This window comes from Orbicella faveolata, unplaced genomic scaffold, assembly GCF_042242905.1.
Source record: "Orbicella faveolata isolate gen_17 unplaced genomic scaffold, um_ofav_v1 contig_3, whole genome shotgun sequence".
Lineage (NCBI taxonomy): Eukaryota > Metazoa > Cnidaria > Anthozoa > Scleractinia > Merulinidae > Orbicella > Orbicella faveolata.
The window spans coordinates 22,627,309-22,653,375 of record NW_028301558.1 but is presented as its reverse complement, the minus strand read 5'-3'; the positions used below and the strand labels follow the sequence as shown (position 1 = coordinate 22,653,375).

Genomic DNA, 26,067 nt, shown 5'->3' with positions numbered 1-26,067 from the left:
ATTTCGACTGAGCAAAAGCGAAGTAGATCTTTAATTTCCCTTTTCTTACTGTCATTTCAGCGTATAAGCCAGCGGTTTGAGGCATGTTTGTTATAACACTGTTTTCAATGCTACGCGACCTAAGAAATCAAAACGCATTTTTCTAATAGACTTCCCTCAATCAAACAGCGGTACCTTAGATGGAATGCTGGTCTGCTGATGCGGCTCCACGCTCACGGCGAAAATTAGTGAAGATAGCTGTGATTTATCGTTGCTTGAGCCCAATCAGGCTGGAGTTACTGTCACTGTAAGGTCTTAGGGGGAATTTGAGAATCTGTCGGCGTCTTGCCGACGCTTATCTCCTCTTTGCGTACACCTGTTTATCGTGCTCTCACATTATTAGCTTATAACTCTGTCACATCGTCCAGCGATGTGGCAGACAAAACAGGACGCGCGCACAGCCTTCTAATTTTCGACCTACGGTCTTTGTCCATTGGATTTGCCACGATCCATTTTAAGGTCAAGGTTCCGGGGAAAAGCTTTTACTTTTTAACCTTACCTTAGTATCCAGACCTCCTAGCTTAATAAAAGCTTTGTTGACTCCAGACAAATAACCAATGGTGATAGAGTCAATATCAAACTTGATTGTTAAAATGAGCTGATAACCTGTGCATGTCTCGAAAAGAACGCAAACATCTTGGTCGACTTTGTGTACGCCTCACACATCCTTCATGTAAGTCTAGTTTAGATTTGCTCAATTTACTCTTTCATTTGTTTCAGTGGTTAATATACTTGTGATCAATTCGCGTGTCTATCAGTGGCATAAGTAAACAGTGACATAGTTCCATCAAAACTTGTGTTAATTTAAAAGCAATCATTTGAAGGAATAAACGAGAGAGGAACAAAAATGTACTTGTCAACAGAGATTATCCTTGCAAATAAATGCGATAAACTTGCTGTAAACTCTCCCCCGTCCTACAAAATGCACAAAGCACCCTTAGTAACAAGACCAGTACCCATCCCCACCCCCCACCCCCCACAAAAACAGACTGTGAATGAGTACGTACATACGTTCTGTTTACCTGTTTTTGGGGCCGCCGTTCTGGGACTCACACAGCCAGTAAACTACAAGTTCCTGGCTCAAGAGTGTGAGTCCCAGTTCTATGAACATGTGTCCGGTACCCTTAGGGAAAAATAGCATGTAGACACAAGTTGGCCATTTGGTGTTCTTGAAGATCAGCATGTCGAATGAGCGCAGTATTTTGAGAATTTCTGCCCTGGTACTCCTTGCTCATTCTGTTAGACTTCTTAGTTTTCGTACAGGTTTTACATACATGAAATTGCCATCCCTATTGTACACTAGTCATAATGTACTTTCTCAGCCACGGCTCGTTAAGTTTTCGTCCTTTGGAACTGGAAGGAGTGACGTCTGCGTTAGTTAATTTATCGTGGCAAAGACCAACCCGAAAGCCTTAGCTACTTTGGTCACTACGCACATTTACTTTCTATTTATTGCTAGTTTTTGTTTCTGTGTTTTTGTTGGTAATATGTAATATTTACTTTTAGTATAAATCTACTAGCGTTTTATCACGAATGCTGTTCTCTGATTGGCTACGCTACTCACTATCTATTCTGTGATAGATAGTGAGTAGCGTACCAGTGTGCCCTTGTTTACAAAATGACGGCCGCTTCTTGGCGTTTTCGAAGTGTCTGTGAAGAGGATTTGGATTAAGTTTTGAACGACTAGCAGATTTATACTAAAACAATTAGACTATTCGCTCGTTAGACTATTCGCGCGATAGTTGACTGGGGCTGCGCCCTCGTCAACTATTACGCGATAGAAATCTCGAGCTCATAATCTAGTTGTTTAATAGAATTATTGTAAGGAATAGTGCAAACAATAAAAATCTGAAATCTGAATCTGTCTGTTGTCGATTGTGTCAAGTGTGTGCTAATTCCTGTTTTAAAGCAGGATGACCCACCCCAATGGGTAGCTGAAAATTGAACGACCCACCCTCAGGCCCTACCAAGGGCTCAAAAACTGATGGCCCACGCCCTCTTTTTACGTGCATTACATTTTCGGTGGTCGTTTAATAAGGGTAAAGACAATAGGAAAACCCTCATCGGAATGACCAAAAGGTGGCCGCGACCGCTTAATAGAGGTGGCTAGTTAATAGGGGTTCCATTTACAGTATTTTAATTTTACGGCATTTCAATAATTTCGGGACTTTGATAATTGGCTGCTTAATAAAGGGTGGCCGCTTCACAGGCGACCGCTTAATAGAGGTTCGATTGTATTAGTATACCAAAAATGTACTCCGATAGCAGCATCTGTAATTTTTCCAAACATTGTTTTAACAACTTTCCCAAAACACCCAAATTGTAAGTATGAACAATTTACTTCTTTGTACAGGCCGTATTCTTAATTTTATAAGTTGCTGATTCAAGCAAGATATCTCTTTTCACAGATAAAAATAATCTATTGTCGTGATGATTTTAGAGGTAAAATGCTTGTTCAAAGAAAACTTTTCGTCTAAATCAGTTCAAGTATCTCCAGGAGTAAAAATGTTTCCACCGAGTATCAAAGCAGAAGTGTTTTAAGCTTTCCTTTCGTTGACCCTCACAAAAAAAAAAACTGGTCCTGTTAGCAAAATGTTTATTACTGACTTGAATCGTGATAGCGGAGAAACCGGTTAGCGTGGTTTTTTAACATTACATTTACATGGAAAAACCGGTTCGTCGATAGTTTGTGCAAATGGTAAGCAAAAATGCCTGATGTTTGACCTGATCATAATTCCAAGATGGCGGTCAAAAATGGCTGATGGCAAGCACATTTTCCATTCCGGTATTTTGAACTACCTTTCAAGACGTTCCATTATAATTCATTTCGAACATTTCCAGTCGGTCAAGCCAAAATTGTCTTTCCGTTAAAATTCTTACCCAAATTTCCTGAATTTATGGGTAAATAGTAAACATCCCATGTGATGGTTTTGAAAGTTTGCTGAGTCAGGTTTGAAATGGTATTTTTAAAAAGTGTACAGCCAATTAAAAGCAAAATAAAGCACTCAATGACTTCCTTCCGTTTCCACCCTGTGCTTTCATCTAGCAGGGGCTCTTCCTTGTTTGGATTATCATTAGAATACAGACTCGGCCTTGTTTGTTTTCCCTAGCAACCAATTTTCAAACTTGTTATACTTGATCTTTTTTGTATGAACTATACGCTCCACCGACAATCCCTTTTCAAAGGCACAACCGGTTAACGAAGGCATTACATACACTGTCAGTAAAGCAAGGGGAGATGCAAACCGTATTGTCAATTTTACCCACCACAGGCTGAAAAGATAAGATTGTAACAAGTCTAATAAAAACCTTAAGTAGGGAGTTGACAGGCTTGAGCAAAATGTTTAGTCATACTTCTTTTGTGATAATTATAAACCACTGGGTCACTTTTTAACAGTTGGATGAATAAATGTTTAAATCGTTAACCATTCAATGAGAATAGAAATTAAGTTTTGAAACACTACGTAAAGCTAGCCCCAAGTAGTTTCAGGAACATACCATGCAGAGACATTGATAATAATTTAACAGATACTTTCTCTGTTTGACTAAAGGTCGGTACTCGCTGTGCTTACCTGAATTTACCTCGATTAGTCAACTGAACTATCCCTACAAGTTTTCTGGCTCAAATCTTTTTTTCTTGATAAAAACGGGCTTTCTTTTTTCTGTTTACTCCACGATGTGTGGACTAGTTACGTCCAGTAATATGTAAATCGCTACCGAGCTATGGAAACACAAAATTTCCAATTCAATCCATTGCTACGTAGATAATTAAATCTCCTGATCAACAATATAAATTTAAATGTTAAAACATGCAGATCTTAGATCAAGATTTTATTTATAGAAGATATCAACTAAGAATAACCACTACTCGTATGTTATTTACCTCGTCGACTTATTTTCGATAAGTGAAACCAACAGATACGTGTCGTATTGACATTTACATTTCACCTCACAAGGAAAAAAAACAGATCTCAAATTCCTTAAGTTTGAATATCTTTATCTTGCTACTTAGATATGGAATTAAATCAAAGTCAGTCCGGCTATAAATGAACAAAAAAAGAAATATCATCCACAGAGTTCCGCCGAATGAGCGATGACAAAGAAGGACACCCGTCTTTTAAAAAGCTGTAAAATATACCTCGATCATGAAGGAAGCGTTTAAGATATTATATTGATTCCCTTGTTGCAATTGAAATCTAATGGAAAAGAGGTTTTCTTACTATTTTGCGCAATTCAAAAACCTATGCTTCAAACTTCAAGTATTGCAGGAATATTTAAGAACTATTCTGCAATTGATGATTTAGGAAACACTTTCAACATTCCTTTATTGACGGAGGAAATCTTCTTTCTTGCCTTATGTAATGAATGCGTTGCAAGTTGATGATATAAAATCAGTCGACTAATTTTCTAAGCGCACGGAAAAATAGGTTTAACTGACCCCCTTTAAAAACCAATTAATAATTCGCATTTTGTCAATTGGAATTAAATCAAGTCTAAGCGCGCTTCGCAGTGGTTGAAAATGGCAAAAGAAAAATTCGATTGTAAAGGTTGAGTACACGCAAACATCAGTAGTTACAAGCAAAGAAATTCATTAGAGTATATTATCGCTAAGATTATCAAATTTCAAAAGTAAACATGTTAGAGTAATTAACATTACAGTTCGTTGTTTACAAAAAATATTTTACCTCTGAGAAAAATATTTATTAATTTCTTTTCAATAAGATCCTGAACGTCATGTATTTTTTATATTTTACTGCATATTAGATTATCGCTATTCAGGTGCTAATGGGAAAATTCTCTTTGATTTCTTGCTGTTTATCAAACAATGATAGAAGTGTAGTTCAAACGTGGTTTCAGTGAAAAATAATATATTTCACGATGTTCAAAAGAAACCATTACGGCCAACCTATATCGCAATTATTGAGTTAGTGTATATTTTCAAACATTCGCATCTTTAATGTTACTGTTTGTTACTCGAATTTTCTTTGCTAAGGATGAGGGCCAAATTTTACATAAATAATCAAACTCTTTCTGACTTCACGCAGAATATGATACTGTTTAGTCTCCAGTAAGATATGAGAGGTTTAAGGGAAGACTTTTCTTTGGCAACGAGCAGAGACGAAACGAAATTAAAACCTCATGAAAACCTCATTAGCAGCATCATTAAATGCTGCTGAATTTGGGTTAGTTGCAGTGAAAAGCACAATGCCGTAAAAGCCCAGCTTAAGTTTCAAATGCGACATTAAATAGTTTCACGACCACGAATATTTCCTAAGGAAGCAATTTCGTTGAAGTGAGCCAAGCTTAAAAGACAGTTCTAATTGCGTTGGCCGGCATTCAGCCTACAGATTGCGGAAGCGGAAAAGCGTCTTTTTGTCACACAAAAAGTCAAAACAACGATTGTCCAAGCAATTAAATCCATTTGAAAAGCAATGTTAAAAAAATATTGCGCAAATATTGGGTATAAAAGACGACGGTTCCACACGTTGACTTTCACATTATCCTCGTCCAGTCCATCTGAAGTTCTGTCCGTTCATTGACTTCCGGCAAAGTGTGATACACCGCCAACATGAATTCAAGAGTAGCCGTTGTACTGTTTATCGTTGTCGGGACTGCTGTGTTGTTTCAAAAAAGCGACGCTTTTACTGCAGGAGCAGGAAACATTAAAAAGAGAGTCGTCACTGAGGTAACGAATCTTAGTCTGCTGGCTTTTACGTACTTATGTGTCAAATCAACGAAATCAAGTTAAGTTGGTCGTACAGAATTGATCAGACTTGTTAGCAATCCGTTGGGATTAATTTACTTTTGCACACTGCTTTTTTTGCTTCAGTACCGGGGCGTAAGTTAATAACTTAACTCTATAGCTGAAATTTGTGAAAAGGTCATACGACATCGCTCGATTTTGGCGCGGACCACGCCCACATTGAAAAAATTCAGATCAGATCAGTTATCAAAGCAAGTCGAAATTATATATCTATGTACACAAATTTGAAGACTTTAACTGTTTTTTTCTCGTGGTAAAATTTTTCTTAGACATGACGCTAAATTGAAGATGTTGTTATTATTATACGGGTTCGTGGGTTTACTTTGTGGGTATTTTGCACGCGACTGCCGTGAATGCAATTCGCCACTGGCTAATGATTAAAGGCTCATTTTTTTTAATCCATCTTTCTTTTTTGCAGACTCGTGAGCAAATATGTAATTTAAATGGGGCTGTACCATTCTTAAATTAAATACTACATCGGTATTTTTTTTTCCACCACACCAAAGAGATGGCTTCTGAATTTCGCCTCAAAGATCTGTCGGTACAATTCAACATCAAGCAACGGTGAGCTCTGAGTTCGCCTTTTCAACTAGTCAATGCTCAATTCCTTATAACACCAGGGAAATATGATAAGAACAAGGAAATACGCAGCCTCAGATTTAGTTTCAAACTTCTCCCCAGAAAAAAAAAGAATTCATATCTTAAATTAAAATTGAAAGGGTGAATTCAATGCTCTTGCATATATTGTATTTTTCAAAGGGTGGTCGACGGTTGCACCTGTTTCGTTTCAATTTAATGTGGAAAGGTTTGTGGCAGACACATATATTTATGTTTCGGCTTCTTTTAACTTTCTTCGAAGAGATCAATTTAGCAGTAATGGGCAATACACAATCCGTGATTGCTCTTTAAAAGAGTCTAGATTCCTATTAGGCACCGTTTTCAGCAGATTCACGTAGAGGGGCTAGTGTTCCTACGCAGTTTATTTGTATGTAATACAAGGAAAAGAGTCTGTTGATACACAAAGAACATCAATATTTTATAGCGAGACACCCGTTTTATCTGTGTATTTTCTCAATTTCGAATAATCAAAACTCAGAAATCATTCCTATTGGTGTAAATACAAGAAAAATCCGGACATGAAAAGTCATTTTTCCTATTGCCTTAATTGAATTTTTTCATCACACCAACGTTTCATTGCCGAAAACACGGGAAGTTATCCATACCAAGGAAGAGCCTAAGGCTACTTTTCATTTTGATTGAATTCGTGTTTGCAAACAATATTTCCTAAATTGAAGAACAAGGTATCATTAGTTTATAAACTTAGTGCACACGATATCCTATTTATATTCTAAACAAAGTTCAAAATAATGCTTTAGACTAAAAAGGGACAAAACTGTCCGTTTGGAGTTGACACCTCGCATGTTTCAAAATTCTATATTCCAAATATGAATATCACATAAAAGCCGAGATAAAACGCGTCAAACACCGCTTATGACAACTTTTTCAAATTACACAAGTAATCGGGTTTTTTCAGCGATTAACTTCATAACAATCATGGCAAACGGTTCATTTTATACGACACGTTAAATTTGACAGTCTGTCGCCTTAAATGTCTAAATTGAATAGCTTGTTGGCAAATTATTAGGAGAAACCACTAAACATTATTATTGCGTTACATCACTTCTATTATCAGACTGTTGCTGAAATTCAAGTCTACGTTACACGCTCTATTTTCATTAAATGGTTAACGATAAAACAGCTATTCATCCAGGTGCTAAAAGGGTGACAAGTAGTTTATCACAAGAGAAGCATGCGTGCACCTAGCTCCCCTCCTTGTTCTCTATTAAAAAGAATCATCATATGAAATTGAAACAACATTCAATGGACTGAAAGGTAGCCATGCTCTCATTTTATTAGCATCATTTAGTCCCTCGATGACAGAATTAATGCGTTCACAGATTTTGAGCTTCTTCGTTGTAAAAATATTTTTCTTTGTTTCCGAGATTGAACAATTCGCCACTAAAAGATTTTATTTTTGTTGAATTATTGTTTGCAATTGACAACAATATTTCCTCAATGGTAAAGTAAGGTTTCTTTTGATATACGCATATTGCACACTGAACTACTTTAAAAAATAAGCGATATGAAAACTGTAAATTGAACTTACATGTAGAAAAGGACAGGGTTTTGGAAAATTCTCAAAATGTGAAGATTGATTTGTACTGATACTGTTGAGTGATGACTCCATATTGATTGAGAACACTTATAATTAATAATTAAAACTATTTTCGAGTAAAATGAAAAGCCTTTCTCTGTGCCGTAAAATGCGAATGTTATAAGACTGCAGCTCCTAGGTTTGTAAAACTGCAAAGACTTTAAATTTATAACGTTAGTTCAATTTTGATCGTGCATGAATTCCCGATGTTAATTTCCGTGGTTGCTGTGCACTGGGCAATATTGATTCATAGTTGATATCGGCCAAATCACAAGCATGTTTCCAAACAAATGTTTTCAATTTCCTTATGTATAATTTTACCCTAACGTTCGTAAACTAACTTGAGATTAATCAATTTTAAAACGAGTATGTTCAATGATTGAGTTTAAAATGGCTATCATCAACGAACGTCACGTGAACGCAATATTTAACAATTTTTTCACTTTAATATTTTCAATTTATTTCCTTGTTTATGCCGCATTTCTGTTCCGTATCAAGCAGTTAAGGACAACGGCGACTATGACGGAACAGAAGAACTTTCGCTCTACCTATTTATTATTCACATATCAATATTCCTGACGCGCCAAGAGCGTCGCGCCAGAAAGGTGTGAGCACTTGCCATCACCAAAGTAACTCGAATACCATGAAGGGTCACGAATTATAAACTTAGCACCCCTACAAGGTTATAGGATAGCCCATCCTCGGAAACACCGAAGAGGCTAAGCCCGACGACACAAAGTTAACCGAGCATGATTATCAGCGGGACAACCCGGCCTAGCTCCAAAAGCATTTGGAATCCCGGTATGCCGGGCTCAGCATTTGTAGCATTGCCTTTTTGTGTCCAACTGGTGAACGGGAACGGACATGCCACTTTCAGACCTTCCTGTTCTAGGTTATATTTACTACTGATCGGCAAGTGACCGGTTGGATGTAGTAAAGAGATTGTCACCGATTTTGTGCTCAATCAGAAACCGGAATTCGAAATGGTTTTTAAACTGAGTTTAGCCTAGCGTTGGCCTTCCAAATTTAAATCGAAATATTTTGAGACGCAAAATCTGTTTGATTGCAAGATTCCCAATTAAACAATAATAAGCCAAAACGAAAATAAAAATTACCGAAACAACAAACTTTTCTCAAATTGTTCGCTCACAACCATATTGTCAGAATGTTACAGTGTAACGTTCGGTAACCTAAATAACCTGCATAATTTGCATCGTTTGCTCTTATTCTAGGCGGATCGGCGTTTGATGCAAGTCTGCGAAGCTGCGAGACAAAGTTGTTATACGCTGAATCTGAAAAAGACATTCAACAAGATGACAATAGACGAACTGGAAGATGAGGAACGACAACATGGAGAAGAATGACTCTAAAAATTAAAACCTACTCTTAATTTGAATGAGTGTGAGCCCGGAAACAGCGGGAAAATTGCGAATGAATGTAACATGTACAATTAAAATGAGAAATTAACTGTAAAGCAAGATACAAATACAACAATTTATGAACTAAATTCTTCGTTAGTGTGGATATCACAGGCTTTCGATTACTTAGAATTTTAATTTTGCCAGCGAAACTGCACCCGTGATATTTATCCAGCATGCCTTGTGTTTAATGACGCCTCTTAAAACTGAAAGGAAATACGGTAAAAAGCCCCATAATCCCCTTCTCCGTTTTCCTTGCCTGCATTCTCTTTGGAATGATTAATTTGTTCAACTGACCATCAGTTTGACTCTTGTGGATGAGTGTCATTGAATTCGTTGGTGGACAAAATATCCGGCCCACCAAGTGCGCCAAACCAACAGACTGGGGACTGTGCTGTTGGTGCTAAGGAATAGAAATAGGACAATATTCCTCTTGCCCTCGATGCAATTTGCACATTTTTGACACACCTTGGCTCTCCACTCCCCCTTACCCCACAAAAAAGTGTCTAACCATCCTCAAGTTCTCAAATAGGTACCTGAAGCTCACTCGGCTATCTCAGCCAACTACACAGTGTCAGACAACACACAAAAAATGCCCATTCATTAAGGAACGCTGCTACCACTTTGACAAAAATGGACACACAACGGGCATATAGGATGAGCCGACACCCATTTCAGGCTGGTTTTCACTAGCGAAGGAGTCGTAATCGGAAGCGCAGAGCGATACGATCAAGTGAAAATCAAACCGACGGTGTCGGAAGCAGAACACCGATTCTGCTTATATGACTCCATCATACGATCTAGTGAAAACTACATTCTCGGAGTCGGATGCAGAAGCGGAAGAATAAACCAATCACAATGCTTGATTTCGGGCCATGTGATTGGTTGGGTTTTGTGCTTCTGCTTCCGACTCTGGCGACTAGTTTTCACTGGATCATCTGAATCATAAGAGACGGAGTTGTAAACGGAATCGGAAGAAATGGAAACGTTCTGATTCTTCCGACTCCGATTCAGTTGACCTTATGACTCCGCTTACGACTCCGATTTTTGATTTTCGCTAAGTCATAAACGCTATTGTGATTCCGATTACAACTCCGACTCCGACTCCGAATCCAACCCCGTCGCTGGTGAAAACCAGCCATTAAAGTTACTTGCCTACACGGGGAGTCAGTGAAACCGATGGGATATTGTCACGTTACTGTGCAATACGAGGGGCACTCTAAGGAGCTGCATGAATATATGTAATGAACAATGAGAAATCCACCCTTTTCTGGCAGAGAATAGCTGGAGTCTATGCATCCGGGTTCGCCCTTACTTTAGTTCCAAACATCAGACACCATTCTAGCCCTGGATGATAACCTGCGTAAACATGCAGTCGTCAGTCGTTTTCTCTTTGGGTCTAGGCGGGATTGAAGATATGCAGGCGCGGATGCAGCCTAAAAGGAGTACTCGGTCCCAGTTCTGGAATGGCCGCCCGATATTGTTAGCTCGTAAACCAGCGGTGGATGGAACATTAATTGGCTAGAGGCTGAAGGGTTTATGAAGAAGGGCAGCAACTAGCCTGCAAGCAGGCTCTCGTGCGCTGCAGCACGAGCAAAGGCGAAGCCGTGTAAAGAACAGTCTCTCATTTCAAGCGCCAGACCCCTCTCTTGCTGCTTCGTCTGTACTGTTGCCGCAGCGCATGAGAACCCGCTCGCAAGCTAGGTAGCAACGAATGGGTGGGTTGTTCCAACTGTGATCCCTGTGAAAATGGATTGCAATGTAAGGGTTTGTAGTGATTTCATGCTGACAATTAATCCACATTTGAAAGTCAAAGAGTACCCCTCCTAAGCATAGAAGATATTTACCCCAGTCTAGGTTGATTGGTTAATTGGTCGTCATGCCGACGTACAAATGGAGGTTGAGTAACAGTCCAGGCCATTCCTTGCCATCAACACAATCGGCGGTTTGTACCAGTGCCAGCTATCAAGCCGCGGGCCATGGACCAGGTTCTACAGGGTATTTAAGGGCTATTTTTGCAAGTGGATGATATCGTGAACTATGAAGAAACATAACATTCCTTGGAATGCTTTGTGGAGTATTTGGAACATGGGCATCCCTGCCATTCATCATGGAGTTCAGATGTGAGGTAATAGAGTTGTCGTCCCAACCAGACTGAGATGGAGGGTTCTGGAAACTTGAGGGTCACATTGGTACGGTCAAGATAGAGAACGTGTCCCACGGGGGGATTTTGGTGACCAAACATCGACAGGGACCATAGAAAGCAGGCAGAAAATGTGAGTGATGTCATGGAGACAGAGAGCAAATAATCCAGCAGCCATGCGTTGGTCGGAGTACCCTGCTTTTTCCTAGCAAAGGCCTCATGTCGATTTTGCAGGACCAGTCCAGATAAATATGCTCGTGGGGGCAACTGATGCACACAGTAAGCGGCCGGCGATTATAGCGATGGAGAACACTACAGCTGAGGAGATCATTAGCATGCTGCGCTCCCTGCTTCCCAGCATGGGGCTTACTGATCAAATCGTGACGCACAACTGGCCGCAATCCCCATAAGAAAATGTTAGGAAGTTTGCGGCTGCAAATGGTTCTAAGTATGCCATTGTCAAATGTCATGCATTCGTGACTTCACATTTGAGACTGTTGAAACTCTCTGCTGATCGTCTTTAGAAAGTATTAAACGCTGCAGTTCGATTAATCTTTAAGAATCACAAATATGATCACATTTCGTTTGCTTTTGGCCATTTCTTTCATACGAACTTCCTCTGGAGACACGGGTTGTTTTCCATTTACTAAATATTCCCTCCTTCGGGTCTACGCGAATGCTCTGTTTGCCATGCAGGGGTATCAGATCCATCAAATCCTTTTATTTCACGACTGCAATATATATTTAAATGGCAGGCAGAATTTATCGAAAATAGAACAGCAAGTTTTGCTGCCAGAGCTTTATTTGAGTCTTTCCCTCCCTAACGTTTTTCAAATTAAATCTAACAGGGTCTTCTCGTTATTCTTCATTTCAAGTGTGCCCTTTAAATAAAAAAAGTTACAATATTTAGAGAGGAAGCCACATCAGCCTTGACTGGTTTTTATGCAGGTCCTCTGTCCTGATCGAACTTGAATTTGGAGATGCTGGTTTTGTTGAGAAAAAAAAACGGAGAACCCGAATAAAAGCCCTCGGGGCAAGAACCAACAACAAGCTCAACCCACACATGACCCGGGCCAGAATCGAACTCGGACCACATTGGTGGGAGGCGAGCGCTCTCACCACTGCGCCATTCCTGCTTTCCAAGCCCTCTGCGTTGATGACCACAGACCCGTTTCACCTTGTCTGAGAAGTAAATCACGAACGTCTTCTTTCCCGAAAGATATTTCACACCCAAATTTCCGAAATTTTTTCGTAAATGGAAAACAACCACGGTCCAGTCCGAGTAGTGCTGCTGATTTCTTTTCTGACTTTGCAAGAAGGCAAGTCTAGCGCTTTTCTTTGCGAGTCCGAGACATTTTGACTTTTTAAATTGCGAGACCGAGACTTCACTTAGTGTTTGAAATACGAGCGAGAGACATTCAGACCGGAGGACGTTCAGGCGTCATTAATAAAAACAAACAAACAAATCGGGACCTCGAGACTTTCATAGGCTTGCAGAAAATCAAGCCTGCTAGAACGTTTTGTGAAAAAATTGAGACTACGGGAGCATAACCGCTGAGAAAACTCCACTGCAAGATTCGTGAAATTCGACGAAAATTATGCGAGACTCATGGTTCTTTGTGAACTGACTCAACAATCTCCATGTAGCACCAATTTCCACAGCGGGATGGAGTATTTTAGTTACCTCGGTAGCATAATCTCAAACGACATCTCCCTCAAAACAAGCGGCTTGTTCGGTGGTCCGACAGAGTAAGTGTATGTGGCAGAATGGATCCTAAAATGAGCAGGTGTATGGCAAGCAGCACTGGTTCCAACGTTTCTGTCAACGCAACCTCCAATTCAATCTTTAACAGCAGGACTACGCATCATTTGGGGCACTGCTCCAGAGAGCCCGTCTGCTGTCTGCTGCAAGCACCACACTTGGCTGCAATCTTCATTATTATCTTCCCATGATTAAGAACACCACTCACGTTTAAATCTGTTCTATTTACTGAGCGAACAAAGTAGTGGTGCGAGGATGGGACAGGGAGAAGAGGCTGCTCTCATTGACTGACTTTAGCCACCAGTCATGGCCGATGCAGAAACATGATTGCTTCCGATGACAAAGACTTGTACACTTTATTCGAGAAGGCTTGAAGGAAGTTAGAAGCAGAATTTAAGGACGTAGCACGAACAAAAAAGCGTAAAAAGAAACGAATCAACGCAGCGTCACAAATTGTCGCTCCAGCACAAATACCGACCCAAGCATCCTTATGCCCAAAGTGAAACAATAAAAAGCGAGAGTTTTGTTTTCCAATATAATAGAGTTCTTTTGTTGAAACTGTCACCTCTGAACAAGACGAGAACGGAAAAATTGACAGCACACTATCTCCTGTTATGTTAAGAAAACAGCTACATAAAGAAGCGAGAGTTCTGTTTTCTACAGTACAATTAGTATCTTGGAGCTAAAGGGACAGAAACAGAGAAACTGACGACGCGACAGCCGCTAACAAAAAACAACAGTTATATAACATTCATCACTCGCATTGATCACACGGCTGGGCGCACGTTGGCTGGTCACGTGTTGATCAGATAAGTCACGTTTAGTTTATTCACATTTAATAACAAAAAAAAAGTGAAAAATAGAACGTATCATCATACCTAGCCAGACACGTGGGAGTGCCACAGACTGAGCTTGGTACGCTGGGATTATGTAATCAGTGCGCCCTTCGAGAGATTATTATTACTATTATACTGTTTGATAGACCACCAAGGGTGATAGCCAAAGACGTGGTCTATTTATAGCCAAACCAGTGACGAGGGATCAAAAACCACTGTTACAGATATAATTAAATATCTTAACAATACGATGAGCGTTATTTCTTGTATTTTATTCTTATTTTTGTTTTGATTTGCTTTTTAGAATAACTATCAGCCACCTGTGGTTTCTTCAGCATGTCTCATGAATAGAAAGTTCGGTCAATTATCTCAGTCTAAGATTGCTTCAGTTCAAAGTCCCTATTTTACTAATAAGTGCGCGAGATTTGTACGATATCTCTTCGAACCGTATTTACTACTTAGCTTTTACAAAACACTGCGCTAATAATAACATAGCTACTGTCGTTGTATTGAGAAGTAAAACAAGCAGCATTTGCAAAACTGATGTCTTTGGGTGAATTTTTTTTTTGTTCGCCGCTTGCGTAACCTTGATACAACAAAAATGTATCTTTATGAAACCGTGTTTCTGTCATAATTTGCGGCAGGTAGTTTCTTTAGGATGGCACCAATCCATATTCCTTGATGTACCAGATCTCGATCGCCTCATCAGATAACGTAAAGCGTCTCTTTTTCAGCCTACTTGCACTCTTCATGACTTGCGCGAGTGAAGTCGCGCTGAGGTCTTTCATAGCCGTTTTCGCAAAGAATTCAGGGAACATAGCTTGAGCAAGGAGGATTTCATCGATGAATGACTCCTTTTCGGCAGTTAACAAAAATTCCAGACTACCACACCTCGACGAGTTCGAGCTCGAAGAATCATATTCATAAAATAAATCGGCCGAATTTGAATCTTCTTGACTTTCAATCTTCAGGTGGTCAGCCATTTTCAACAACGTGCTAGTCTTTCCCTTGCGCGAACGAAACGAGATTATCGTTTTTCAGTCACTTCAGTTTGTGGGAGCTCTGACTTCAACAGGACGGGAATAACGAAACTAATGGTGCACTAAGTTTTTGTAAAGAAAAAAGTTATGCAACAGTCACTATTCTTTCAGTACCAACACGCTACTGTACACGTGAGTGGGGCTTCAATCAGATAACTTACGTAATTAAAATACACTTACGTTGATAGCCAGCTAGGTTAAATTTAATGGAAAATCAAATAAAATAAGTTTATCGCACAGTCGGGATCTATATTTTTAAATACATTTATACTTGCACAGCCAAAACACTGTTTATTTATAATTGTAAGGACAGAAATATAATTTGTTCCAGTAGCCGTGGAATATTGTCTTGTTTACAGAAAGGCGATGTAGTCCTCCAGTCGGTTATGAACCTTTTTCGAATTATATTTCATTGACATGCAGCATGAATTTCGATATTTCGTCCTTACAAATACCACGACCCTAATTTGCTAGCTAGATTGCACTTGCTCCGCGGTGACTGAATTCCTCCATTTTGAAAATCGAAATCAAATGTGGCGTGTGAAATGTAGCCGTTTGTATGTATATATGTGAATCGATATCGAACAATTTCCTTTTGGCCAGTGCCATTTCTTGTTATCGATAACTGGCAAATCGCTAAAGGCGATCTTTGCTTTCTCTTCTTTTGATTGATCAGTGTTTCATAGACACTCTGTCACTGCTATCGGAAGAAATAAAGTGCTTTTATTCCTCCACTGATTTGTAGGGATATCTTCTTCTTTCTTTAATGCAGAGATTTTGTAAGGGCACCCGAAATAACGACACAACCAGCAGTCGTATGGACAACAAAGATTTCGAGATTTTCCTAGCTTGTTCTAATACGTGATAGTTTGGATTTTAGCAGTTTTATCGACGAAGTGATTGTAAATTTTGTTCCATTATTTTGCAATCGTGGGGATGAAAGCTGTCATAAGCACGATTCATTCATCATTCCTTCGTCTGTTTACCAAATAGATGATGGCAGTGTTCTAGAAAAACCTGCTAATAAATAAACGTACGAGCGCAGCACTTAGAATATAGCATGATAAAGCGAAAATATTTACATCTGAGAAAGGCTTTGCGCTGGCAACACAACATCCGGGACATGCGTGTTCTAGAATTTTCCACCGTGCATTTACAAAAGGAAAATCCACGCTCAGCTCCAATAGCGCGTATATAGCAGCTGTTTTATAATTCTACATACAAAGGAAAATTTGATTTTCATTCATCAGTAGGATTATTACGGTCTGGACTGAGATCAAAGATTTAAAGCTACGGCGAGCCTTCAAAAGAAGCGAAAAGTTAGCTGAAAGCGGAAAAAAGCATTGCAACTTTGTTTTTGTGACAGAATTGCTATATCTAAATTTGCGTTCTTTCACAACTCATTGTAACATTCTAGTCGAAACGTTGGTGGGGAAATAGAAGAACGTGGTGGAGAAGATAACCATCAGATGTCAGTGGGAAGGTAAATATTGAAACAGTTATTTGAGAAAGCTGATAACTAAGATTAAAGAGCCCTATCCAGCCTCGCACAGAAGAAGAGAAACACAGAACAACAAAGGAACATTGCACATGCCATTTTTAAAAGCTATATATAACGAACAATAGCATAAAATCGCACGATGTTGCACTTTCCAATAACAAAAGGATAATCGCAGTACATATTAAATTAATGGAGATGTAATTAGCGCCAAAAACATGACTGGAGCTACCTGCAAGCAAACCAGAGCAGAACTTAGCTCAAGGCGATTGAAGTTCTTCTTGGCGATAATGTATAAAACCTTATAAAGGAAAACTGTGCATAAATAGATAATAAACTGCATTGAAAAGAGATTACTTGTAGACTTTGTTTCTATTATTTTCGTATTTTTTAGGCTTCTGTTATGTTTCACATGCTCCACAATATCCATGTGCTCCGGGTTCATGGTATTATCGACGCCCAAAGGAGAGAGGGATGTAACAAAAGGACGCAACATATCATCACAACTTCAGCAATTCAATTTTAAAAGCTGCATAAATATCCTACGGTATTTTATAACTTGTTTCAAGATTTCTAATTATAAAGGATTTTTTAATCGTTCTTTTACTTCTTTAGAGGGGATGAAGTCACACCTTCGCTCAGGAAAAGATTTCCCTCTTTTTATTGGAGGGGCGCAAGTTGCACAGCACGTAACCAGTGCCGGTATTTATTCTGCTAAACACCTGTTAGTACAGGTATTAAAAAAAGCTTGTCAGTGGAACATCGATTTGAAATACAGAACTCATTTTTGAAATTTTAAAATCAGCCTGTAAACATATATACAATTACAACCTAACCAATAAACCACATTATCTGCGACAAATTGTATTACAACTTTTTTTATTAGCCAGTGAACAGATCTGATGAGGAATCAACTCTTTTTGTCCAATAAATTAGTTTTTCATTCTTTTCTTTATTTATGCGAAGTCTTCCTCTGTTTTGACGAACAATACGCAGATACTGCTTGACACCACTGGTCCATGTCTACATTTTTGTGAGAAGGAATCTAAAAAATGAATTTAAATCCAGAATTAGAATAGTTGTTTGACTAATATATCAATCCATAGTCTTTTGATCAAACATCAATTGCAGCCTTTATTATATATCAAACCAAGTTTACACTGAACTTCTCCCATCTCTTATTTTGGGCCAAAATTCAAACTGGTGTCTGATACAAATAGACATCTACCGGTTGACAGAAAAAGAAACCCTTATATCTCGCTTGACGAGAGACTTGCAATCCTTTACAATCAAGATGAATAAAGCGCACACAAAGTAAACAGCTCATAACGCACCATCTTGACCGTGTTACTAAGATAGACGTGTTTTTACCATAGCAACCTCCCACCATGATAACGCGACATAGAAATAAAAATAAACAAAGAAATAAATAAATTAGCTGTGTAAAAGCTATTTAGTCTGTATATTTGTTGAATCTGAGAAGAGATGTCAGGCTCGCTGATAGCGCTGTTGCGACGAATTTGCTGTTATTAGAAACATGCCAAAGGAAAATGTTACGTTACCATTAATTGGATATGTATTTAAAGATCTTTACAAGTGCTACTGCTTTTTTGCATGTAAAGGCGAGTTTCAAGGGAACCTGTGAGGATTTTTTTTTTTCGTTCTTTTTAGAAAGAAATACTGACTTCAGCAATTTTTGTTCGAGATTCAAGGCTGATTATCTCTGAAAAAATGCGCGGCTACTCCCAGCTTTCTTTTTGGATTCCAACAGCCCTTGCTGATATAAATTTTTCCATATGCAGTAGTTCTAATTAGGGCAAAAGACCTTTGTATTTGGCAGGCACCTTCTTTAATGACAGGATCTTGATGCTTATGAGCCTTGTGGGGGCTGGGACGGGCCGTATGTAAAGATGCAGTCTCCCCAGTTTCCTAATCAACTCGGCTGCGTTTCAATTCTCTTCTTTGATTATAGAGCGTTTAGAAAGAAAGATTGATCATGATAATCGAGGCAATGTTCTCTATCCCCTCACGAAAATTGTCTTCTCAAAGAAACAAACTAGTTGAAGGAAGTTATACAAATTTTCGGATAGTACCTAAAGAATCTTTCCTGCTGTGCTTCTCCTATTACACAAGAAGGCAAAGAGGTGATGTGTTTTATAATTCACACATAGCTTTTGTTGAGATTTAGGTTTTGCTCTGTCGACTGGAGTCTGTCGCTTAATTATGACCGGGCAATAATTTTGCATATCATACTTCAGGTAGATGACAGTACGATTCTTACCTGTGTTCGTTTTCCTTGTCTTAGAGGAAAACCCGCTCCCGCTGTGAACGAATCACCTTCAGGAACACAAGCAATAAATATAATCACCAGTAAAATCGTTACCATCTTGACTTTCATGTTTATTTTCCCGTTCTGTTAATAGTGCTGTGATCCGTCCCGGGTTTCTACGCTTGTACACTCAGTTTGAGAGGTCAATCGGCACAGATAGATTGGGTGTGTTTATTGTTCTGACTGCAGTAACGTTATCGTCGCGTCTTCTTATAAGCTTTAAGAATTTTCATGACAAAAAAAGCTCTCATAAAGCGGCTTCCTTATTTTAATTTTCTCAAACAAATGCCTGTTTGGAAAAGTGATTGAGCCGGACGCAGTAGTTTAGCGCCTAATGCACGCCAGTTCTCGAGGGACGTCTGTCGGGGTGGTAAAATTAATTTGTGTGTGATCCTTGTCTTTTGTTTCGCCTTGTCACAGGCGTTTAATTTCAGAGAGCAAGGATACATGTGTCTATTAGCATTGTTCATAGGAAATCAAGTCAATTAAAGTTTATCATGAACATCGTAGCATTGAAAAAAAACTTTCTTTAAAACAGGAAAAATAACTTAGTTCTAAAACAGATCAAACACGAAATTTAAAGTGTTTCCATTTTTGCCCTGTTGAAGTCGCTGTATCAAGATTTTAATTCTTCTAAACATTTTTCTGACATTTCTTGTAGAATAAATTGGGAGAATTCGCTGAGAGTGTGTCAAGAGTGACCATTGAGTTCTTGACCTGTTTGTTTGACTGTGTATTAATAGTACATTGAAAGCAGGTTCATTCAGTTGCATAGTTTTGATCATGATTGGATGTTACACTGATATTTTCAACCGTGTAGTAAGTCATTTAACTAGCGAAAGATAAAAAAGAGACTTTCTTTGATGAAAGGTTAGGCTCAATCCTCACATCACAAGGAGCGGTGTCGCTAAAAATCCACAATCATTTCATTTCATACAATGAACAGATTTTGCGCACCTTTGCCACCTAGACTTAAGACTCTCGAATTAGCTGTTATTTTCTCTTCGTGGGTTTTAATTTCCCTTCGATGACAATAACGCCCACATAAATATTTCTTTTGATGGTTTTTTTTTTTTTTTTAAGCCGGCCTACCTTTTATTGAGGGACCGCCATGGCTTATGATGGAAAAATAGAAACGTAGGATCACTGATTTTTTTTTTTTGTTTGTTTGTTTCTTGGTTGATTGTTTCGTACTTTCGTTTCCGTATTTCGTTTCAAAATTATCTGTCATTTTAGTTTCCACTACATTTCTTGTGATTTTCAGGTAGTAAATAAAGAATAATTATTTTATAATTTTAGTATTCCTCAAGGGAAAGAATCGCGCGTCGCCTGTTTACAACGATTTGAACTCAATGCTGTATTAAGTTTACTTTTTCGTTTTCTCCCGTCACAAGAACGCTAGAAAAAGCAGTGAGGAGATTTTGAACTACTTCAATCCAAGTTTCTTCAAAATTTTTTCAAAACAAATTCGGCATGATCAATTTCACGAATAATGAAATTAAGTTTTATTCTTTTTACTGCACTCTTTTTTTTTATAAGAATATGTTTTATTAGAATATCGAGGTTCAAATTTGTAAATTTTTGAGAATATTTTAAGAATAAACCCGAGGCTGAGATTTTAAAAAGAATATAATTTTGTGTGTTGAAACTTACTATAAAATACTATAAAATACTATAAAATTATTTCTTTCCCTAAAAGGCATTAGCACATTCCTGCAAGAAATTATGTGTGTGATATCAGGCTTTAATGCCTGCAGGCTGGCTCCAAAATTACTTTAACACCATCCAGACACAAAATACATTCGAAAACAGAAAAGTCATGCTATAATCTAAGAATATTCACAAGAATATTTTCAGTCTAAAATCGGCAGAAAAATAATATTCAACCTCGGCTGGAAAAACAATATTCCTATTAAAAAAAAATAGTGTAAGGGTAGAAAGATGTATTGCACATATTTATCGCTACGTAAAGTCACAGTATTTGTGTGGATTGTGCTGAAAAGCTCGCATACGTCATACTTCATACTTCAAGCAACCTAAGCTCACTGTATTGAGTAGCAAAGAAAAAAAATAGTATAACTCGGAATTTATTTAACACAGCAAACAAATGCCATATTGGTTGCGAAGAAATCAATTACAATATTTACATTTCCAATAAAGATGTTATTTGTTTTCACACCGATCAGATAAAACTACAAAATAGTATTGTATGAGGTTCCGACAGTTAATAACGCCAAACTGTCTAAACTAAACGAACAAAGTAAGCCAATCAACTAGTAAATTAATGTCTAAGACACTAGTAATTGTCGTTCATAGCAAAATAGGATTCCGTTTACAATGATTGATTGCTCAAAAGCAAAAATAAGTCTTCATGATAACCTTCATTATATATTACAATTTACAGTGGTTTGCGAAAGCCCCTTGGTCTCGAGAAATGAAGAATTTTAAAATCCTTTAAAAAACGCCAAGCATAATTACGTACAAAATATATGATATAGTAACAGTAAATAACCTAATATTGCAGCTGTAGTGGCAATGGTCAGAGAGATTGAATAGAGATAAGTCAGTACATCTTTGGCTGAATTTTTCTCTCTCTCTCTGTTCCTTTTTTTTTTTGTCTGGGTAGATATCTCGCTTACAGTTCATATGAGATTTTTTCGCGTATTCATTGTCAAATACTATTTTTATTTTTGTCACATACAATTTTTCAAAAAAGTTACTTCTCTCTTGAGGTAGTGTAAACTAATGATGTGTATTCAATATTTCTGGTTTTTATACACATGCGCCCTCCCTCACCATTATTAAAAGTGTTCAAAAATCCCAGGGGAGTGTGAAGATTTGATATCTTGAAATAGATACTTTCTAGTCGCAACGGAGCAGAGTAGCAGGTTAGCAAAGGGGACTGGGACGGAGTTCTTAGAATTGAAATAACACACCCGTAACCCCAACTCTCACCCCCAAAAAAGGTACGCAATATTAAACAAAATGCTGCGTCTGATTAAGAATAGAATAGATAACTTAATTTAACTATGGTTTCTTATTCAGTGTATGCAAAGTAGAGAAATGATATCGTAAGAGGCCCTTACAATTAATAAAATAAACTAATGTTAAAACAAAAAAGATAATAATAATAAATATTATTGCTAAAAATTAGTCTATAAATTAAGTTTATTGTTTGTGTTTATTACAATTCATGGCGCTAAAAATATTACAAGTAAACGCAAAATAACAACTAAATACGTAACAAGAAAAGCCAGTCATAATCTGTAAAAGAGTCCAGGACCCCATATAAAAACAGATCACCAATCTGGTTAGAAGTACATATTACATCTAACGACTTAAAAAAAAAGTATCTATTAACAACGTCTAAAACCTACGCGGTCATGATAACATAAAATGCCTTTTTGGTGCATTCCAATTTTATAGACGACAGTCTAAGATGGTTTCTTGGCCTTCTCCTCCTATTCAATTTAAAACAATCTTTTAAGAATTGCGTTTCCTACTTAGTTAATATAATAAAAGTAACGTTTTACAAGATTGTCGTGTAGGGGCCTGACCACATGTTTCCTAAATGGCCATTTTGGTGTTGCCCAGGGAATTGAGGCTTGTTTTAAATTTTAAACCAATCGATAAACTGACACCACATGAAAGATCGCGTTAAGATTGGTCGTTTGACCAAGTTTCATGCTTTTATGGTGAACTACAGGGTAAGACCAACTGGACTTTGAAAGATAATTCAATATCCATACAAAAGTCTCTAGTTTTGAAACGACGTCCCCCAAAAGCCATAATATATAGATTTAGCCAAGCCTTAAAGCGGAGCTCCTGATTACAATAAGTTAACCTGGATTGAGCCTGCGTTTCAATCGAAAAGCAGTATCTGGGCAGCAGTCAACTTAAAAAACACTTGGCCTCGATGAGCTCTAAACCTGAGCTCACGATATGGTCACGTGATACTATTCAGCAGAAACCTTGTTTTGACAGGTGTCAATTGATCATAACATGGATGTCCAAAATCAAAGATGTACGCTGTTAAAACAAACCTGCACGACTCATGTTCCGCGACGTTGTCATCGTGGGGTGCTCGCGCCCGCGATCCACGCCGCTAGCCATGTTGACCATGAAAAAATAGTTGCATGGTTCTTTGTGTCTATGCATGCATGTTTTTTCTGTTCCTACAGTTATGATCAGTTATGGTGCTCCGTTGGCGGCCCTTCGGGCCGCTGGAACTCCGCTACAAACTCTTAATAGTTTTATCAGTTTTCTGACAACTATTAAATCCCGTCATGCACCTAGCTACTATTTGAGAGAAGCGGAGATGAAATCACTGCGTTTTAAGAGTATCACAGAAATCAGGTTACACGATTGGCTAGCAGAATGGCTGATGCCAAAATGTCACGGGTGATATCAACGGATTTACCCAGGAAATGTCGAATTTAGTATTGAACATCGAATTTATTAGTCGATAAAAGTGCCGTTTTTTTGTCACTGATTTATTAGTTAGCCAGGAATTCTAGACCGGACGTACGAGTTATCCGCCATCTGATTGGTTTATAAACATGGGAATTGCTTGGGCCACATCATAGTCTGGTCTATCAAACGTGGGTACAATCAAGTGATAGAACTCACTACGTTTTTACTTTTTAGGCAAACGCTTTGAGAATTTAGTGGTAAATAGGTTGTTTTCTATTTGTGCTTTTAAAAAATTTCCACGGGTGATTGCCAGCCTACAGACCGTTCAAATACAGAATCTACAATTTTATTGTTACAATAGAAGAAGCTCGCTGACTCGCAGCCTCTTTATCGACTTGTTTGGAACTAAGTGAAGAGCGCCGATCATAAGATCATCAATGACCTTCTAGAACTACAAGTCACTTCACCTGGCCGTGATGTTCGATTTCAGCTGGAAAGGACAAATAATAAAGAATAAGGTTTCTTGAACGAAATGTTTTGTGGACTTTTATTGAAATTTATTTGAAAAGTATAATAACCCAAATTTATTAATACCGTGTGATTTTCAGTTCAATTTTATTTTTTATTGTTATTCTGCCCTTACATGCATTTCATCATTTCTCACGTCAGATGAACGAGCTCTCCCCGACACCATCTTTAAGCAACAGACGAGTAAAAGCTACAAATTAAGTAGAGGTTTCTACCATTACTATTATTTCAATGGAGCAAACTCGAATAGAGGCTTTTCAACTGATGTTGGTCGTCTGCTTCCTTTCAAACGTGTCAGTTCATTTACTTCATTCAAAAGTATTTGATTCACAGAGCCATGAGCCAGCTGCACTTTCACATGCCGACAAGATTGTAACCTAAGCAATTAACATTTTTGTGAATGGCGAAAGCAAGAGTTAATTACTGATAATTTTCCATTAATGACAGCAATTTTTGAAGCTTTGTCCTTACTAACTGATGAACACACAGGTTAAACTTTGTGTCAGGACAATATTTAATTTAACTGGTTTTCTAAATATTTTATTTACTAGTAATGACCGTAATGTACGCGTTACTAGTTTTTAGTTTTTGGTCTCTGAAACTTTATAAATGATTGTATTGAAATTAACAGGCTCTTAAACGGGCTCGCAAATCACACGTAAATCAGGTTTGTTTGCGACGAAGGAAACTTTCACCCGAGTATATAAACTAAAACAGTTAAAACAAGGGTATAGAAATAAATTTCTAATCTTATCAGCAGCGAAATGCTTGAATCTCATTTGTTTTCACTTAGTTCACTATGGTTTTCAGCAAAGCAAAAGTGTCGCATTACAACTCTGTGATCAAAACTACTTTTGATTGGACAATTGCTATGCACGAACTGTATAATTGCACTTCGTATTTGAAAAGTTTCCTTTATCTAAAAAAAATCTTGCTTTTTTTTATACTCTTTTTACATTCTTAGGTGATATTAGAGTTGTTTACATGATATATACCGGCGCCGCTTTCATACCCGGCAGTACGAGCTGAAAGTCATACCGTGTTTACATGAGCTGTTTTCATGGCATTGTGAGGAATACACTGCCGTAAAATCAATGAAACCTCAAGGGATATGAAACAAGCAGAGCTAAACAGTCATACCGCGTTTGCATGACATGGGAATAAACTTTCATATTGTAATGAATATTCGGTGCAGCAACAGGGGTGAACTTGCACCGGTATGAATCGCTCCGGTTTGAGATTTAATGGTGCCAAGTTAACAAATAGAGAGCGATAAGAGGGAACGGGAAAGAAGTCGCCCGAGTATCATGTAAACACCACCTTATAAACTCAATAAAACGGTCCAACACGCACTGGTCAGTTCGACCAAATAAAGCCAGTAATTGAGAAAAATACTTATGAAGCACGACAAAGTTCTTTGATGTTTTTTTTCTTTTTGTACGAAATACGATAGTCGTTTATTTCTACCTGCAGAACAAACCAATAGAAAGGTTTCCATTACGTAATTCATGCATAGTGTATGAGCACAAAACAAACGATTGTCCACAGTTGTGGACTTCCAATATAATTAAATGTTGGTTTTTTTGGTCACTCCTAAGAAGTTTGCCAGTCCGATGAAAAACTCCCTGGATTATAAAAGAACGCAGTTGTATTAACCATGCATATAGCGCTTGGTTTTTGACGGAAACCCATGCGATGATAATTGTGGCTATAAGTTGCTCCACACCAAATTGAAAACCAACATTGTTTTCTTCCAAACGCATACGGAAATCTGCAGATGTTACTGGTTTTATCTGAAGAGACACCTCTATCGATCTTGACGTATTATATGCTACTTTTTATAGTTATTTCAAGTCTTTTTTACTTTTTTAAACTTAAGAGAAATAAATGTACTTGCCAGCGAAAGTGTAGCAGATCTTCATGCAAGGCTTGAAAAGGCTAATAGTCTGGGCCGATAGTAATCGCATCATCGCTTATGACATTCAGTTTCACCGGGGGAAACTAGAAAGAAATATTGCCGAGACTTCGGGCACTTGCAAAGTTTACTTTTAGTGTAAAGAAGGTTTAAAAATGTAGATGAAC

At 38.0% G+C, this 26,067-nt stretch overlaps 3 long non-coding RNA genes across 3 annotated transcripts in view; 1 reads left to right on the top strand and 2 right to left on the bottom strand.

Annotated features, from left to right (window-relative positions):
* The window catches only part of LOC110052995 (uncharacterized), a 208,340-nt gene that overhangs the window by 68,510 nt on the left and 113,763 nt on the right, over positions 1-26,067 (bottom strand). The window lies entirely within an intron of this gene.
* LOC149106900 (uncharacterized) lies at positions 5,539-9,525 on the top strand. The gene is made up of 2 exons (XR_016210023.1): positions 5,539-5,725; positions 9,251-9,525. It is a non-coding gene; the product is annotated as an uncharacterized LOC149106900 (long non-coding RNA).
* LOC149106899 (uncharacterized) lies at positions 17,578-19,276 on the bottom strand. The gene is made up of 2 exons (XR_016210025.1): positions 18,997-19,276; positions 17,578-17,760 (listed from the first exon to the last, which is right to left on the bottom strand). It is a non-coding gene; the product is annotated as an uncharacterized LOC149106899 (long non-coding RNA).